The sequence below is a fragment of the Cervus canadensis genome, chromosome 15 (genome assembly GCF_019320065.1).
Source record: "Cervus canadensis isolate Bull #8, Minnesota chromosome 15, ASM1932006v1, whole genome shotgun sequence".
Taxonomy (NCBI): domain Eukaryota; kingdom Metazoa; phylum Chordata; class Mammalia; order Artiodactyla; family Cervidae; genus Cervus; species Cervus canadensis.
In genome coordinates, this window is record NC_057400.1 from 66,235,896 (window position 1) to 66,252,777 (window position 16,882).

The following is a 16,882-nucleotide window of genomic DNA, read 5'->3' on the forward strand; positions in this document are numbered from 1 at the left end:
TAAAAATGGTTCTCCAGAAATCTGATTATATAATCCCTCATTTAACCCTCTCATACCCTTTGGGCATTTCCAGAAAGGCAGATATAGCACACATAGGCTGAGTGTTGAAATATTTTCCCCAGCCCCCATGCCCCTTAGAGAACAGCCTCTAATATAGTGATTCTCAAACTGCTGGTACAGCCTTGGTGTGGTTTAGGATAAATCCTTTGTGTCAGAAACAGCATCTTAATGAAATAGACCAAAACAGAGTAGAATAAATTAGAATAGAAAATGTTAGATTACATCTCATCTTAGAAAGGTAAATAAAGTGTGTGTGTGTGTGTGTGTGTGTGTGTGTGTGTGTGCGCGCGCGCGCACGCGCGTGCGCATGCATGCACCCACTAGGTCCCCGTGTAAACTGTCAAAGATTCAAAAGCCACTCCTTCCATAAAATTCCACACACAGAAATCCACATACTGGTAAAGCCTCTTCACCATAGAATCTAAATGTCTGAACTAAATGTTAAAAAAAAAAAAAAACCTCTACCCTCTTTTAAAATTTTTTTTAGGCAAAGGTAGGCAACTTGCCTTCAAATTATCACCAACTATATTATCCTATCAAAAAAGCAAGAGAGTTCCAGAAAAGCATCTGCTTTATTGACTGTATGAATGCCTTTGACTGTGTGGATCACAACAAACTGTGGAAAATTCTTAAAGAGATGGGGATACCAGACCACCTTACCTGCCTCCTGAGAAATCTGTATGCAGGTCAGGAAGCAACAGTTAGAAATGGACATGGAACAACAGACTGGTTCCAAGTTGGGAAAGGAGTACATCAAGGCTGCCTATTGTCACCCTACTTATTTAACTTATATGCAGAATACATCATGAGAAATGCTGGGCTGGATGAAGCACAAGCTGGAATCAAGATTGATGGGAGAAATATCAATAACCTCAGATATGCAAAAGACACCACCCTCACTGCAGAAAGCAAAGAAGAACTAAAGTGTCTCTTGATGAAAGTGAAAGAGGAGAGTGAAAAAGTTGGCTTGAAACCCAACATTCAGAAAACTAAGATCATGGCATCCAGTCCATCATTTCATGGCAAATAGTTGGGGAAACAGTGGAAACAGTGACAGACTTTATTTTGGGGCACTCCAAAGTCACTGCAAAGTCATGGTGACTGCAGCCATGAAATTAAAAGATGCTTACTCCTTGAAAGAAAAGTTATGACCAACCTAGACAGCATATTAAAAAGCAGAGACATTGCTTTGCCAACAAAGGTCCGTCTAGTCAAAGCTATGGTTTTTCCGGTGGTCAAGTATGGATGTGAGAGTTGAACTATAAAGAAAGCTGAGCACCAAAGAATTGATGCTTTTGAAATGTGGTGCTGGAGAAGACTCTTGAGAGTCCCTTGGACTGCAAGGAGATCTAACCAGTCCATCCGAAAGGAAATCAACTCTGAATATTCATTTGAAGTACTAATGCTAAAGCTGAAACTCCAGTACTTTGGCCACCTGATGCGAAGAAGTGACTCATTTGAAAAGACTGTGATGCTGGGAAAGATTGAAGGTGGTAGGAGAAGGAGACAACAGAGGATGAGATTTTTGGATGGCATCACTGACTCAATGGACGTGAGTTTGAGTAAACTCCAGGAGTTGGTGATGGACAGGGTGGCCTGGCATGCTGCAGTCCATGGAGTCACAAAAAGTCGTACATGACTGAGTGGCAGAACTGAACTGAACTGATATTATCCTAGGGCTTCCCTGGTCACTTAGTGGTAAAGAATCCGCCTGCCAATGCAGGAGACATGGGTTCAAACCTTGGGACAGGAACATTCCCTGAAGAAGGAAATGACAACCCACTCCAGTGTTCTTGCCTAGAGAATCCCACTGAAAGAGAAGCCTGGTGGGCTACAGCCCTTGTGGTGACAAGAAGAGTCAGATACGACTTAGTGACAAAAGCAGCAACAATATTGCCACAACCTATATTTTTTTCCCAATATTGTTGCCAAGTGGAGAATATTCCAGTAGATAGGAAGTAAACTTCATAGCTTTTGCAATCAAGGAGCTACAACATTAAAGAGCTTCTTTTCAGGGTCTAGTACAAGTAATTTGGCTCAAGCATTATGGCAGTCTTATTTAGTATAAGAATTAATGTTAATCTTAATAAACCTACCTTCTTTTTAGTAGACATAAACACCTAAAAATTTTATGATAATAAAAAGTTTCTTTCCTAGAATAACCATTTCTCTTTAGATTGTTCACACACTGTCCACTTCTTAACTAATTGCCTTGTAATTCCTTCACATGCTGGGACTCATCCTTCAAGAAAATGTCCTTACTTTTCATCAGCAATCAATTAAGAATCATTAGTTAGTCTATCACTTATCTGATTTATTGAATGCTGATGTTCCCTTTGATGGACTATTAATAGTGTCTGAATGTACCGGAGAGTTAGATTTTATTAATTTAAATGGAAAGAAAGAGAAACTTATGGAATTGAAACTTATGGAATTGACTTTCAAAGTCGTAGGCTTTTACCCTGTGTCAAAGGCAGTTCATTAGGAAACATATCTCCATTTGTAGCCTTAATTTCACTCTTCGATGTAACCTAATTTATCACAGGTACTGGGGAGTAGAACAGGCACATTTTAGTAGAACATGCACATCTACCTACCACACTAGGCATACAGGTAAACTATTATGTGTAGGACACTAGAGAAATGCACATAGATAAAAAGAGCCATAGAGATAGAAAAGGATGATGGATGATGAGGTAGACATAGGGACAGATATAGATGTAACTGGCATGAGCCCATTCACTAACCTCAGGCACAAGTAAAATCATAGTCTCACTAAAAGTTTCAGTCTCCTAAGTGCCAGAATTAACAAGATGTTCCAAAACTCTCTTTCATTTTACCTCTCAGTTTGCCAAGCAGTATTCAACAGCTCAGTTTGAAACCGTTTGAAGCTCAATTTGAAAGGTATATTCTTTCTTTCAAATCCTGCTGGTAAAAGATTAAAAAATTAAATCAGGCAGGAGTTGTCTCTGTTTCAGTTGCTGCCAGAACAGTGCAAAGAAGGTATGGACTAAATAAAAATATATCTAAATTAGAACTTTATCCATTAATGAAATTTGAAAGTGAAAGTTGCTCAGTCATGTCCGACTCTTTGTGACCCCATGGACTATGCAATCCATGGAATTCTCCAGGCCAGAATACTGGAGTAGGAAGCCTTTCCCTTCTCTAGGATCTTCTCAACCCAGGGATCAAACCCAGATCTCCCACATTGCAGGCTGATTCTTTACCGGCTGAGCCACAAGGGCAGCCCAATGATATTTAAAGAGTAATTAAAACTCCCTCAAAACAAACAAAAATATCAGGTCTAGTTCCAGGCAAATCATCTCCCAATCTGCAAGTGACTATTAAAGAGTGGGAAAAAAGAAAAAGAAGTGATAGTCCCTTAGCTCATTTTACGAGAGGACAATAACCTTGACACCAAAACTTCACTAGGAAAACACAAAATGTCAGTTCCATTTATAAGCATAGCTTAAAAAATAATTTAAATAAAATAATCAAAATCAAGAAATGTTAAAAATAAGTGATCAATTTTTTTTTAATCTCCAGGATGCAAGAAGAGATGAGATCTAGATAATATATCTGTTTGAGTCAGAATAAAATTTTAATAAAATTCAGAAAATGTGTTTCTTTTCTAAAAGAAACAAGTTTTAAAAATCCCATGCAAAAAGGGGATAGAATGAGACATTTTGGGCCCAATGAAGAGACTTTAAAAGAAGCTACACCAAATGGTACATTTAATGGAGAAATTTTACTTTAATTCCCTTCAAGTGAAGAACAAGAAAGGAATGTTCACTGTAACAACCACTTTTTGAAATTACATGAGGGACAAGGGGGGAAAAATATTAGGATTTGGTATGGTGAAAAAAGATTAATTTTCTACAAACTTCTAAAAAATTTATCATTATTAAAAATTTTATAATGTTTATTTTTTAAGAGCAGTTTAAAATTCACTATCGTCTAGTTTTACAGGTCTTCTAAAGAGTTACATGGCCTGTGCCAGAAGAAAAATTGATCTTTATGGTTCTTCTGGTGCTAGCCATGTAACTCCTTAGAAGAGAGCATTTCTTTCTCAATCTTGCAAGGGGCCACAGTAACCCACCACTCGTCTTGTACCTGCAGACATCTTTGGTACAATGTCAGTAAATCACTCCCTTTAAAGACAGATATCAGTGCAGAACAGACTGGTCAGATGACCTGGGGAGATCCTGGACCACACCAAATTGAAATTCTCAGCTTAAATATTTACAATTTATGTTACTAACTATATTAGTTGTATTTCACCAAAATCATATACATACTGGCTTTCCCCTTTACCTCTTCAGAACATTTCTCAAAACTCTCTGAGAGACTGCCTTCCCCATTACAATCCTCAATTTGGCTCAAATAAAAGTTTCGATTTCATTCTTAGATTGACTATTGATTAATTTTTTTGTTGACATTGGTAACCTTCTTAATGAGGTTTTCTCAGCCAATCCTAGCTACAGACCCACACACTTCACATTGTATCACTGTATCATTTTCCCCTGCTTTATTTTGACTTTCCTTAGTGCTTACCTAGTGTTTTATTCATTTATTATTCATTTGCTTACTAAAACCACTATTTTATGGGTTTGTATATATTTATTAATAATAGAGGTGATATACACAAGAATAATAAATATCAAATTCTGGATAACTTCACTAACTAAAGAAGGAAATGGGATCAGAAAGGAATACACAGGAGATTCAAATATATCTTAAGGTTAAAAAGAAATAATCTGAAGCAACTCTGGAACAATATTAATATTTTTCAAAATTATGAAATGGATACTCAAATGTTTCTTGTATTATTTTATAAATATTTTCCAGGGAGGAAAATCCATCTCCCCCCAACCCTATCATCTCATTCATGTTTTACACGTGGGCGCCTAAGGTTGAGGGGCTTCCCCAGTGATTCAGTAGTAAAGAATCCGCTTGCCAATGTAAGAGGTGTGTGTTCAACCCCTGGGTTGGGAAGATCCCCTGGAGAAAGCAATGGCGACCCATCCAGTATTCTTGCCTGGGAAATCTCACGGACAGAGCAACCTGGCGGGTTACAGCACATGGGGTCACAAGAGTGGGATATGACAGCAACTAAACCACCTAAGATTGTGATTCATCACACTGTGAACTCTGCTCTCCTTGCCACTGTTCCTAGATCAGAATTTACATCCAGTCTTGGCCACATGCAGTGCTGGACCAGCTCTCCTCACCCTCCATTATTCTTGACACTGAGTCCTACTATAGCCATCATGGTGAGTTTCCTTAGGTAACATCTAGTGTTCTTTGGCTTCAAAAGATCTAAGTAAAGGCCAGCTTCACCCACGAATATAGTGCAACTCTGTCATGAAAGGCAACAGTTTCTATACCCTCCCTGTGTACTGCAAAGCTTGTCAGGAGGTGTGCAAATTTTTTTTCGTATCCTTCTTAGAATGCTTCCTACTAAGACTATTAAAGAGACATCTTCATATGGAAACAATAACAATAGCAACAACAAAGCTTTCACCACCCTAAATTTGTATCATAAAGATAAGTCACTTCAATGATTCTGAACAAATGCAGTCTACTCCAAAATGACCCAATGTTTACCCAAAACCAGGAAGTTACTGACTACTTAAATAGTGCATTGATTGCTCAGAGTGACTAATTGGATTCCTATCAATATGCTTCATCCATATTTAAATGCTCTTCTAAGAACCTGAGTGTGGATATGATGATATTCTCTCTACTTTTCAAGTCATCTGCAATTTAAAAGAGGAGATTTTTACTTTTTTTTTTTTTAAGGCATTTTAACAAGAATTTAAAACTTTAAGTGAATTCTGCTTCCACAGCTCAATTTCAGGCATCAGTGAGCAGGGGGAGATTTGCCCCCTCATTCTCTTTTTCTTTAAGGTTTTGTCTTTGCTTGCATCTAAATTTAAAGACATTGTTTTACCAACATAATTTATTTCACAATTAATTTAAATTCCTTCACCTCCACATATTCATTTATACCTAAATAATAATTATTTTCATATAGAAAATAGGTATCTAACATTTGACTGTTGTAATAATTTAAGGAGCTATTAATCTTTTTATACAATACTGTTCAAAATGCAAAACAGTAATGGCTTAATACACACTTACATAATTTCATAGAAAACTACCCCTTTCTTCCCTGCCTTTCTGGGTTGAGGAAGGATGTCAAGATGTAAAATAACTTTTAGGTATTGCATTTACTGTTACGATCATGGATGGCATCGTGAGATATAATTTACCCTAACATTTTAAAAGCAAATATTTTAGATGTGGTTTACTTCATAAGTCCATATAATTAAGTCTACAATAACTAGTCCTACAAGAAGATAGTGTGCACATTTATTTTTGAGAAGGCAAAGGGAGCCTCTTCTTTTGAAGATGAATATAAATAATGTGCTCTCTCCAGTATAGTGTCTTTCCACAAATACTTCAAATTCCATTGTGACAGTGACACACTTTATTTTACTGATGAAAGCAGTGAAGCAGATAAATTGTTTCCATCCTTGTTTTTAAGATCTTAAGAATCATACACAGAAAGTTTTTGGCAGGAGTCAAAACTTTGTTATTCTCTGAACAAACTCCTTGAGAGTTTCTTGAATAATTCTGATACAGGTTCTGCCACATGCCTGTCATGATAAGATGTGTTTGGCAGATGATATCAAGATACATTCTAAGTGCATAGATGTTCACATGAGAAATGGTTGTATATAAGAATCATACAGTTTTATTACAGGAACACCAGTGTTCAACCCTACATGCAACTGTGGTTTAATAATGTTGACCTTTAATTCATTCCATAAACTGCTTTCAAATGCCAGCTGAATGTGAAGCACTAATTAGATGTTGAGGAAACAAAAGACTAATAAAAATATTTTCTTGACTGAACGAATCTCAGTTTCATGAAGGAGCAAACATAAACAACTTAAAAAGTAGAATATCATACATAATAGTGGATAAAGTTGTTATTTTTCCATAATACTTTGATGATGGAGTGTATTATTGTGCATAAGTACTCACTGTCTTTCCAGTTAGGAAGGGGAAATCATAATTCCGCTATCTGATGGATGGTATGTGAGGCCTTAAGACTTGATTGGCCTGTGGAATGTGAGGTTAAGTGATACATACCACACAGTGGGAGAACTCTTAAAAGCCAGTGCACAGTTTATCAAGTTCTCTTTCTTCCTATCCATATGACTGTCACTGTTTCTGCTAGAAGTTGTGATATCATCCTGGATCCTGAAGTAAAAACTACTTAAGAGTCAAAGCTGACCAAGAATGAACATGTAATGTAGGGAGGAATAAATCTTTGTTAATAAGTCACTTCCCTGCTGATTCAGATGGTAAAGAATCTGCCTGCAATGCAGGAGACCCCTAGAGAAGGGAATGGCTACCCAGCCCAGTATTCTTGCCTAGAGAATTTCATGGACAGAGGAGCCTGGTGGTCTATGGTCCATGGAGTCACAAAGACTAACAGTTTCACAGTAGTAGTAGTATTATAGTCGCTCAGTCATGTCTGACACTTGCAACCCCATAGACTGGAGCCCACCAGGCTCCTCCATCCATGGGATTCTCCAGGAAAGAATACTGGAGTGGGTTGCCATTTCCTTCTCCAGGGCATCTTCCTGACCTGTTCGTCCTTTATTGGATTGGAACCTGGTGGTCCCGAATCAACAATGAGAGAGTGAAAGAAGGAAAGAGGCTAATATTCCCTGGGTTATGCAGCCAGCTTTCACACTCCAGGGAATCAGCCAGAAATAGAGAGAGAGAGAGGAAGGAAGGAAAGAAGGAAGGAAGGAAAGGAGGGAGGGAGGAAGGAAGGAAGGAAGACATGGGGACCAAAGCTCTGATGGAGCAAAGGTGTTTTAATCAACATGGTGTGGGCATATATACTGTCTTACAAATTAGTTATTCTCAGCAAAGATAAAGATTAAAATTCCAGAAGGAAGGAAGGAAGAAAGACACGGGCACCAAAGTTTGATGGAGCAAAGGTGTTTTAATCAACATGGTGTGGGCACATATACTGTTTTACAAGGTAGTTATTCTCAGCAAAGATAAAGATTAAAATTCCAGACTTAAAAAACACAAGGCGATCCCTATTAAAGAGAGAAGAGGGTACTAATCACCATAATGAGAAACTAACAAAGGAAATGCCTGGATTCCACAGCCCCGGGAAAGGCATGCTTCTCCTCTTAATTCCTGAATATTCAGGAATTAATAAGGGCCAAAGGTTTCCTGACAGATCCAAAACAGCACACAGGAAGCCTCCTGTTAAATGCTTCTTGACACTGGCCCAGGTTGCCCGCATTGCAGGCAGATTCTTTACCAACTGAGTTATGAGTCACAGTAAGTGACTAAAACTTGGAGAATCCTCCTTACTGCATCATAGCCTATCCTATCTTAGAGGTACACTGCGTGTTTCAAGGAAATGCTCTAACAAGCCCAGGTGAAGTAAAATGAAAAATTCTGAAGTCATAGATGGAACCATAGATGGTTCCACAGCTTCACTAAGAGGACTACGCTACTCCACTTGAGACTCAAGGAATTCATTTACTGTTAGAAAAATGGGCCAATACTATTGAAATTGGAAGTGGGAAGAAGAGGGCATAGGAGATAGGAAAAAAACAAGTAAAAACAATATTAGGCAAAACACTACCTAACTGTGAGATAACTGTGGGAGCAGGTGCTGGACAGGGTGACTAGACTTATCAGAAATTATCATAACTCAGTGCAAGAACTTTGTTTTACTGCTGTTAACTAATGTATATGACTATGCCAGTGAGGACTAGGCTATTTACATACAGTTACTCTGTAACAGACTCTTTCTACTATAGAATGAGATACAAAATTGATGTAGAAGAAAGAAAAAAAAAATGAGAACGAGATGATAAACCTTCAATGTCCCATTATCTCCACTTGCCCACACAATTATCACATACCTGCCCACTGACTGATTACTGTGATTTGTCTTAGAAAACTGCCTCATTGAAATTGATGAATTGGTTTGTATCCCCATTTAGGGCTCAAGGAAGGTAAAAAATAATCAAATAGATGATATTATGTAACCATGAATTTAGATAGAATGACTCTGGGGTGATGCCTGGGCACATTTTTAGGCTCTCCAAATGATGATAGACTACAGTCAGAATTTAGAGCTATTGCAATAGAGAAGTAGAAACCTACTTCTAGAAGATACAGATAGATAGATAGGTAGATACATACAATGTAACCCTTTAGAGATAATAACATATATTTACTAATTTTTATCCTTTTAGGAACCCTAGTGATGGAAATTTTAAGATGGAAATTGGAGGATCAAAGATGATGATCAGTAGTGTAGTCTGCAAATAGTACGGAACAGTGAGCAGTAAAATACCACAGAGAGCATTTGCTCAATCATTCCACAAAACAGATGTGAGCCACTTTAGAGTTCCAGTCTTGGAGAAGAGGAAAACATTTAAATTCATAGAGGTGGCCTCTTCCTTTTCCTAAAGAGCAAACGGACAAAGTTCAGAACTGACAAAATATTTATGTCAAACTATATTTTATTCTTCCATATATTTCATCACTTAACATGTGAATCTCAGGGAAGAGTGTGGATAATTTGATGATGGAATTTACCTGATTAAACCAAGAAAAATTTGTTTCAGAATCGTCACTTAATTCCTTACATTGTCTTTCAAGGACACTATTTATTTAATCTTTGATATATTTCAAAGGAGTTGACTTTAATCATATCTGAAAATTTTCTAACTCCATTCCAAGTAAATACTAAATTATGTGAGAACTATGTTTGAGGACCTAATTACGAATAGTAAAATATTTCAATGTCTGTAACTTCTCTAATGATATTTAAATTCTACAGATTTTTAAAGGAATAATTTTTAAAGACACAAATAATTTGTAGAATGAGGATGAGAAGCAGGAAATCACAAAGATGAACAGTATTATTTGGATATTTTCTGATACAGACAGCTATTGGTTACTCAGAGTAACTAGATATTCTTTCAGAATATCTGAAAAAGCTGAGTAGAGAATGGGAAGGTGTTAGGGAATCAACTAGGTGATATTTCTCAATTTGAAGTCAGTAATTTAGAGTTTATGCTTTAACTTCCCTTCTCCTATCCCCTTTAAGGTTTGCTAATCAAGGATAATTAGTCAGATTATAGCTCCTTACTGGGGAGATAAATGAACAGAAGAAGGACACAGCTGCAAAACTGGGATGAACAGTACTTCTCAAAATTCGTGTGCACAAATCACTGAAGGGTTTTATTAAAAGCAAATTCGGAGTCAGCAGGTCTGGAGTTAGGCCTGAGATTCAGCGTTTCTGACAAACTCCTTTCTGACACCTATGCAGTCAGTCTCGGCATCACATTTTTAGGTAACCAGATTGATGCTGATATGGTTCTATTCTGATGCTGTTTTATCTGCAACTTATTAATTAATTAACTATGCATTATAGCTTTTCTGGCACTAGGATAGTAATTTCTTTATAGGTGATAATACAATGAAAATAATACAAATCTCTTTATTTAGTTTACTTTATCTACAATTTCAGTTAAATGGAGTAAAAGTTGGAAAAATGAAATGGAGAAAAATATATTTTCTCAAATAACCACCTAAGGAAAATTAGGAAGCAGAAAACAATAAAATGAGCATCCCTTTATCAAATGATAGCTTGTCCTTTATTAGGTCACATAACATTTTCATTTAAAATACCTAGAATAATTTATGTAATAAGTCAGTTTGACTCTAGCTAGCTAGTTGGCTTGAGACTACATGACTAAAATTTCATGTCTCTATCTCTGTGAATGAATTGGATAAAATTATTTTTATCACTTCAGTATTCTGAACTTGTATAAGAATTTTTATACCTTTTATTTAGCATTAATACAAATACTGGTCAGTAGGTCAGATACAACTTTAATCTCAAATCCTAAATCCTAAATCATGAAAAGCAAAGGAGTATAGAAATCTGATATCTCTACTTTGCTTTAGTTTGAGAAATAAAGCAAAACTTTACCTCCTAGGGTTGTTTTAAAGACCAGATAGCTTATGTAAGACATTTAAAGCCATGTCTGTGAATTAGCAAGTCATTTATTAAATTAAAAAATCATCAAAAATAAAAATGTAAATGAAATGGCAGTGGAATCTGAACTGTAACTCTTTCCCAGGTAGCACAGTGGTAAAAAATCTACCTGGCAATGCAAGAGATGCAGACCTCATCCCTGAGTCTGGAAGATCCACTGGAGGATGTCATGGCAACCCATTCCAGTATTCTTGCCAGAGAATCAAATGGACAGAGGAGCCTGGTGAGCTCTAGTCCATAAGATCACAAACAGCAAATGAATGACTGAGCACTAAGGAGTGAACTATAACACTAACAAAAATAAGGATAGCAGTTTCTAACTATAATCATTAAAGATACTCTGCAAGTTTCAGCTCTCACAAAAGCTTCAAAGTAACAACTCCAAATTTCAATGTCATTTGTAATTTAAGCGTGACAACTATAATGGGTAAACAATAACTGTCAAGTTTTCAAGTTGTTGCCGTTGTTGTTGTTTTTACCAATAGTCAAAGTCAACTATAATAATCTCCTAAAAGAAAAGAGATATTCTTATCAGAAGCACGAATTTTAAACTTTTTAATAGAATATTTTTTCTTGAATAATATGGAACTGTTAAAAAAATTCAACTGAATAAATCTGAAGATTTAATTAGCTTTATAATGGGGGACCATCTGGCTCAGAGGGTAAAGCGGCTGCTTGCAATGCGGGAGGCGTGGGTTCGACCTCTGGGTCGGGAAGATCCCCTGGAGAAGGAAATGGTAACCCACTCCAGTATTTTTGCCTGGAAAATCCCATGGATGGAGGAATCTGGTAGGCTGCAGTTCATGGGGTCACTAAGAGTCAGACATGACAGCAAAAGAGAAGACTCTACACATGGACATCACCAGATGGTCAATACTGAAATCAAATTGATTATATTCTTTGCAGCCAAAGATGGAGAAGCTCTGTATAGTCGGCAAAAACAAGACTGGGAGCTGACTGTGGCTCAGATCATGAACTCCCTATTGCCAAATTCAGACTTAAATTGAATAAAGTGGGGAAAACCACTAGACCATTCAGGTATGACCTAAATCAAATCCTTATAACTATACAGTGGAAGTGAGAAATAGATTTAAGGGACTAGATCCGACAGACAGAGTGCCTGATGAACTATGGGCGGAGGTTCATGACATTGCACAGGAGACAGGGATCAAGACCATCCCCATAGAAAGGAAGTGCAAAAAGATAAAATGGTTGTCTAAGGAGGCCTTACAAATAGTTGTGAAAAGAAGAGAAGCAAAAAGCAAAGGAGAAAAGGAAATATATCCGTTTGAATTCAGAGTTCCAAAGAATAGCAAGGAGAGATAAGAAAGCCTTCCTCAGCGATCAATGCAAAGAGATAGAGGAAAACAACAGAATGGGAAAGACTACAGATCTCTTCAAGAGAATGAGAGATAGCAAGGGAACGTTTCATGCAAAGAGGGGCAAAATAAAGGACAGAAATGGAAGGGACCTAACAGAAGCAGAAGATATTAAGAAGAGGTGGCAAGAATATACAGAAGGACTGTACAAAAAAGATCTTAACGACCCAGATAATCACAATGGTGTGATCACTCATCTAGAGCCAGACATCCTGGAATGTGAAGACAGGTGGGTCTTAGAAAGCATCACCACAAACAAAGCTAGTGGAGGTGATGGAATTCCAGTTGAGATATTTCAAATCCTGAAAGATGATGCTGTGAAAGTGCTGCACTCAATATACCAGCAAATTTGGAAAACTCAGCAGTGGCCACAGGACTGGAAAAGGTCAGTTTTCATTGCAATCCCAAAGAATGCTCAAACTACCCCACAATTGCACTCATCTCACATGCTAGTAAAGTAATACTCAGAATTGTCCAAGCCAGGCTTCAGCAATACGTGAACCGTGAATTTCCAGATGTTCAAGCTGGCTTCAGAAAAGGCAGAGGAACCAGAGATCAAATTGCCAACATCTGATGGATCATCAAAAAAGCAAGAGAGCTCCAGAAAAACATCTATTTCTGCTTTATTGACCATGCCAAATCCTTTGACTGTGTAGATCACAATAAACTGTGGAAAATTCTGAAAGAGATGGGAATACCAGACCACCTGACCTGCCTCTTGAGAAACCTATATGCAGGTCAGGAAGCAACAGTTAGAACTGGACATGGAAAAACAGACTGGTTCCAAATAGGAAAAGGAGTACTTCAAGGCTGTATATTGTCATTCCGCTTATTTAACTTATATGCAGAGTACATCATGAGAAATGCTGGACTGGAAGAAGCACAAGCTGGAATCAAGATTGCTGGGAGAAATATCAATAATCTCAGATATGCAGATGACACCACCCTTATGGCAGAAAGTGAAGAGGAACTTAGAAGCCTCTTGATGAAAGTGAAAGAGGAGAGTGAAAAAGTTGGCTTAAAGCTCAACATTCAGAAAACTAAGATCATGGCATATTGTCCCATCACTTCATGGGAAATAGATGGGGAAACAGTGGAAACAGTGTCAGACTTTATTTTGGGGGGCTCCAAAATTACTGCAGATGGTGATTGCAGCCATGAAATTAAAAGACGCTTGGGGAGGGGAAGAAAAAATAAATAAATAAATAAAAGACGCTTACTCCTTGGAAGGAAAGTTATGACCAACCTAGATAGTATATTAAAAAGCAGAGACCTTACTTTGCCAACAAAGGTCTGTCTGGTCAAGGCTATGGTTTTTCCAGTAGTCATGTATGGATGTGAGAGTGGGACTGTGAAGAAAGGCTGAGTGCCAAAAAATTGCTGCTTTTGAACTGTGGTGTTAGAGAAAACTCTTGAGAGTCCCTTGGACTTCAAGAAGATCCAACCAGTCCATTCTAAAGGAGATCAGCCCTGGGTGTTCATTGGAAGGACTGATGCTGAAGCTGAAACTCCAATACTTTGGCCACCTCATGAGAAGAGTTGACTCATTGGAAAAGACCCTGATGCTGGGAGGGATTGGAGGCAGGAGGAGGAGGGGACGACAGAGAATGAGATGGCTGGATGGCATCACTGACTTGATGGACATGAGTTTGAGTAAACTCCGGGAGCTGGTGATGGACAGGGAGGCCTGGCGTGCTGCGGTTCATGGGGTCACAAAGAGTCAGACACGACTGAGCAACCGAACTGAACTGAGTGCAGAATTGAAGTCAAAGGGGATAAAGAAATGAGTAGTTTTAGACAAGAGAGATTAATCATAAACTCAATAAGGGAATTTGGTTTAAGGAGACTCCTTTTCAGTTTCAGGTGTACAACATAGAAAATATTTTTTTTTATAGATTGTATGTATATGTTTGTGTTTAAATTGTGGGTCTTTAAACATACAAAGTGGGCTTCCCAGGTGGCACTGGTTGTGGAGAATCTGCCAATCAATGAAGGAGGTGCAAGAGATGGGGGGGGGGGGTTTATCCTTGGGTGGGAAGGACCCCTGGAGGAAGGCACAACAACCCACTCCAGTATTCTTGCCTGGAGAATCCCATGGACAGGGGAGCCTGAAAGGCTACAGTCCATAGGGTCCCAAAGAGTCAGACAGACTGGAGTGACTTAGCATGCATGGACAGCATGCACATAAATTTCCATTCCAATCCTGTTTCCCAAGGAGCCCAACCTATGACAGTATTCTGACAACAATAGCCAAGACACAGTGACAAGATCAAATGGAACCACTCACCTGAAGGGGTCCAGCAGTCTGTACAAAAAAGCAACAAACATTTCATATAGTCTTTATTAAAATAGAACCTTGGAGGAAGACTATTTAAGGATGCACATGTATGGAAATGATGTATAACCTTGCACAGAAATCTCTGCAGATAAGTTAAAGTATGGGCACTATTGAAAAAAAGCTAAGATAGCCCAAATACAATGCAAAAGCAATATCACACAGAAAATGTAAGTTAAGATAAGAGACTTAAAGAATGAATAGAAGAAACGCATGTAACATTTGAAGAATAGTACCAGAGAAGAAAAAAAATAGAATACATGGAGAAGAGACAATGATTAAACAAACAGTAAAATAAACTTTGGGGCTTCACAGGTTGCACTAGTGGTAAAGAATCCACCTGCCAATTCAAGAGATGCAGGAGAAACAAATTTGATCCCTGGGTCAGGAAGATCCCCTGGAGAAGAGAATGGCAATTCACTCCAGTATTCTTGCCTGGAAAATCCTATGGACAGAGGAGCCTGGAGGGCTACAGTCCATGGGATCACAGAGTCAGACATGACTGAACACACACACACACACACACACACACACACACACACACACACTAAACTTTCTCTAAGCCACATAAAGCTTGCTCATTAAAATTCCTCATCAAATTCCAGGTAGTGTTGATGAGAAAAGATTTTATAAAAAGGCATAATCTGGCAAAAAATTGTTGAACTCCGAAAATTATGAAATAATTCTACAAGTTTCTAAATAGAAAGAACTAGTCTTTGACAATTAAAAAGAATCACCTCTGTCCAACCTCTTATCAGAGAAATGGATTAAGGCTCAGATTACTGAGAAAAAAAAAGATGATAACCTGAAAATTCTTTAATCAGACCAGATATTGTTTCCTGGCAGAGAAAAAGATATTTGTGGACAGCCAAGGATTCAGAGTTTATCATCTACAGTAATCATTTGAGAATACATGCGTGTGTGGTCAGCCGCCTCAGTCATGTCCGACTCAGCGACCACATGCACACTAGCCCTCCAGTCTCCTCTGTCTATGGGTATTCTCCAGGCAAGAATACTGGAGTGGGTTGCCATTCCCTCCTCTGGGGTCATTTGAGAATAATAGTTAAGAAATTCATTATAATTAAGGAGCAGGTTTATCAGAGTTGAGAATTCAAGATAGGGAAAATAAAGAGAAAACACAGGTTAGTAATAATCCTGGCGATGTATAGAGAGAAGTACAGATATAGATATCACAAAGGAAAATGATTAAGAATGTGGAATACAATTCCTGATTCAAGAAAAAAAAATCTTAAAATAAAATATATATATATATTCCAGGAGTCATTATACAACTTGTGAGAAACTAAAATATTTAACTGCCTTAGTAAAACCTAGGTGTAGAATTAGGATCAGAACGGGAAAAGGCAAAATAGTTCTGAATGTCCCAACACAATAGGGCTATGTGATAGAAAGGAAAGTTATATGCACATAAAAATAATTCAAGCACAGAAGACACTTGACTAGGTGATTCTTCATAATCTATACTTGCTATAAAAAGGTATGATTAGTGTCAAAGTTTGACAGAATATAAATGGCAACATTTGCAAATATTTAAAATAATGATCACCAAATTCCATAAGAAAGAGAATAGAAGAGACTCTAGAATCTAAAAAAATCCAAGAGAACTCCAAAAGAAAATAGATTATAAATAGCTGCAGTTTTTTCCTTCAGCTGCAAAACTTATCTCTCTCCACTTAAATTAAAATGTATTTCATCTTGAATTTCAACTCTCATTGATAAATTTTACTAAATAATTAAGAAAACAAATGGATTGAACGATTGAGTAGATGAATAATAAAATACACATACTGAATTCCCAATTATAAATGTCACAGAAAAGAAGCAACTCTGTAATAAGAAATTTACTCTTAGAATCTCTGTTTTAAGGTACTTATTTTTCAGAATTTCTTTTGTACTTTCTCTTTGCTAGTGTTCTCTACATGAATTGAGTTCAGATTTCTTTGCAATCATTAATCAACCAGTAAA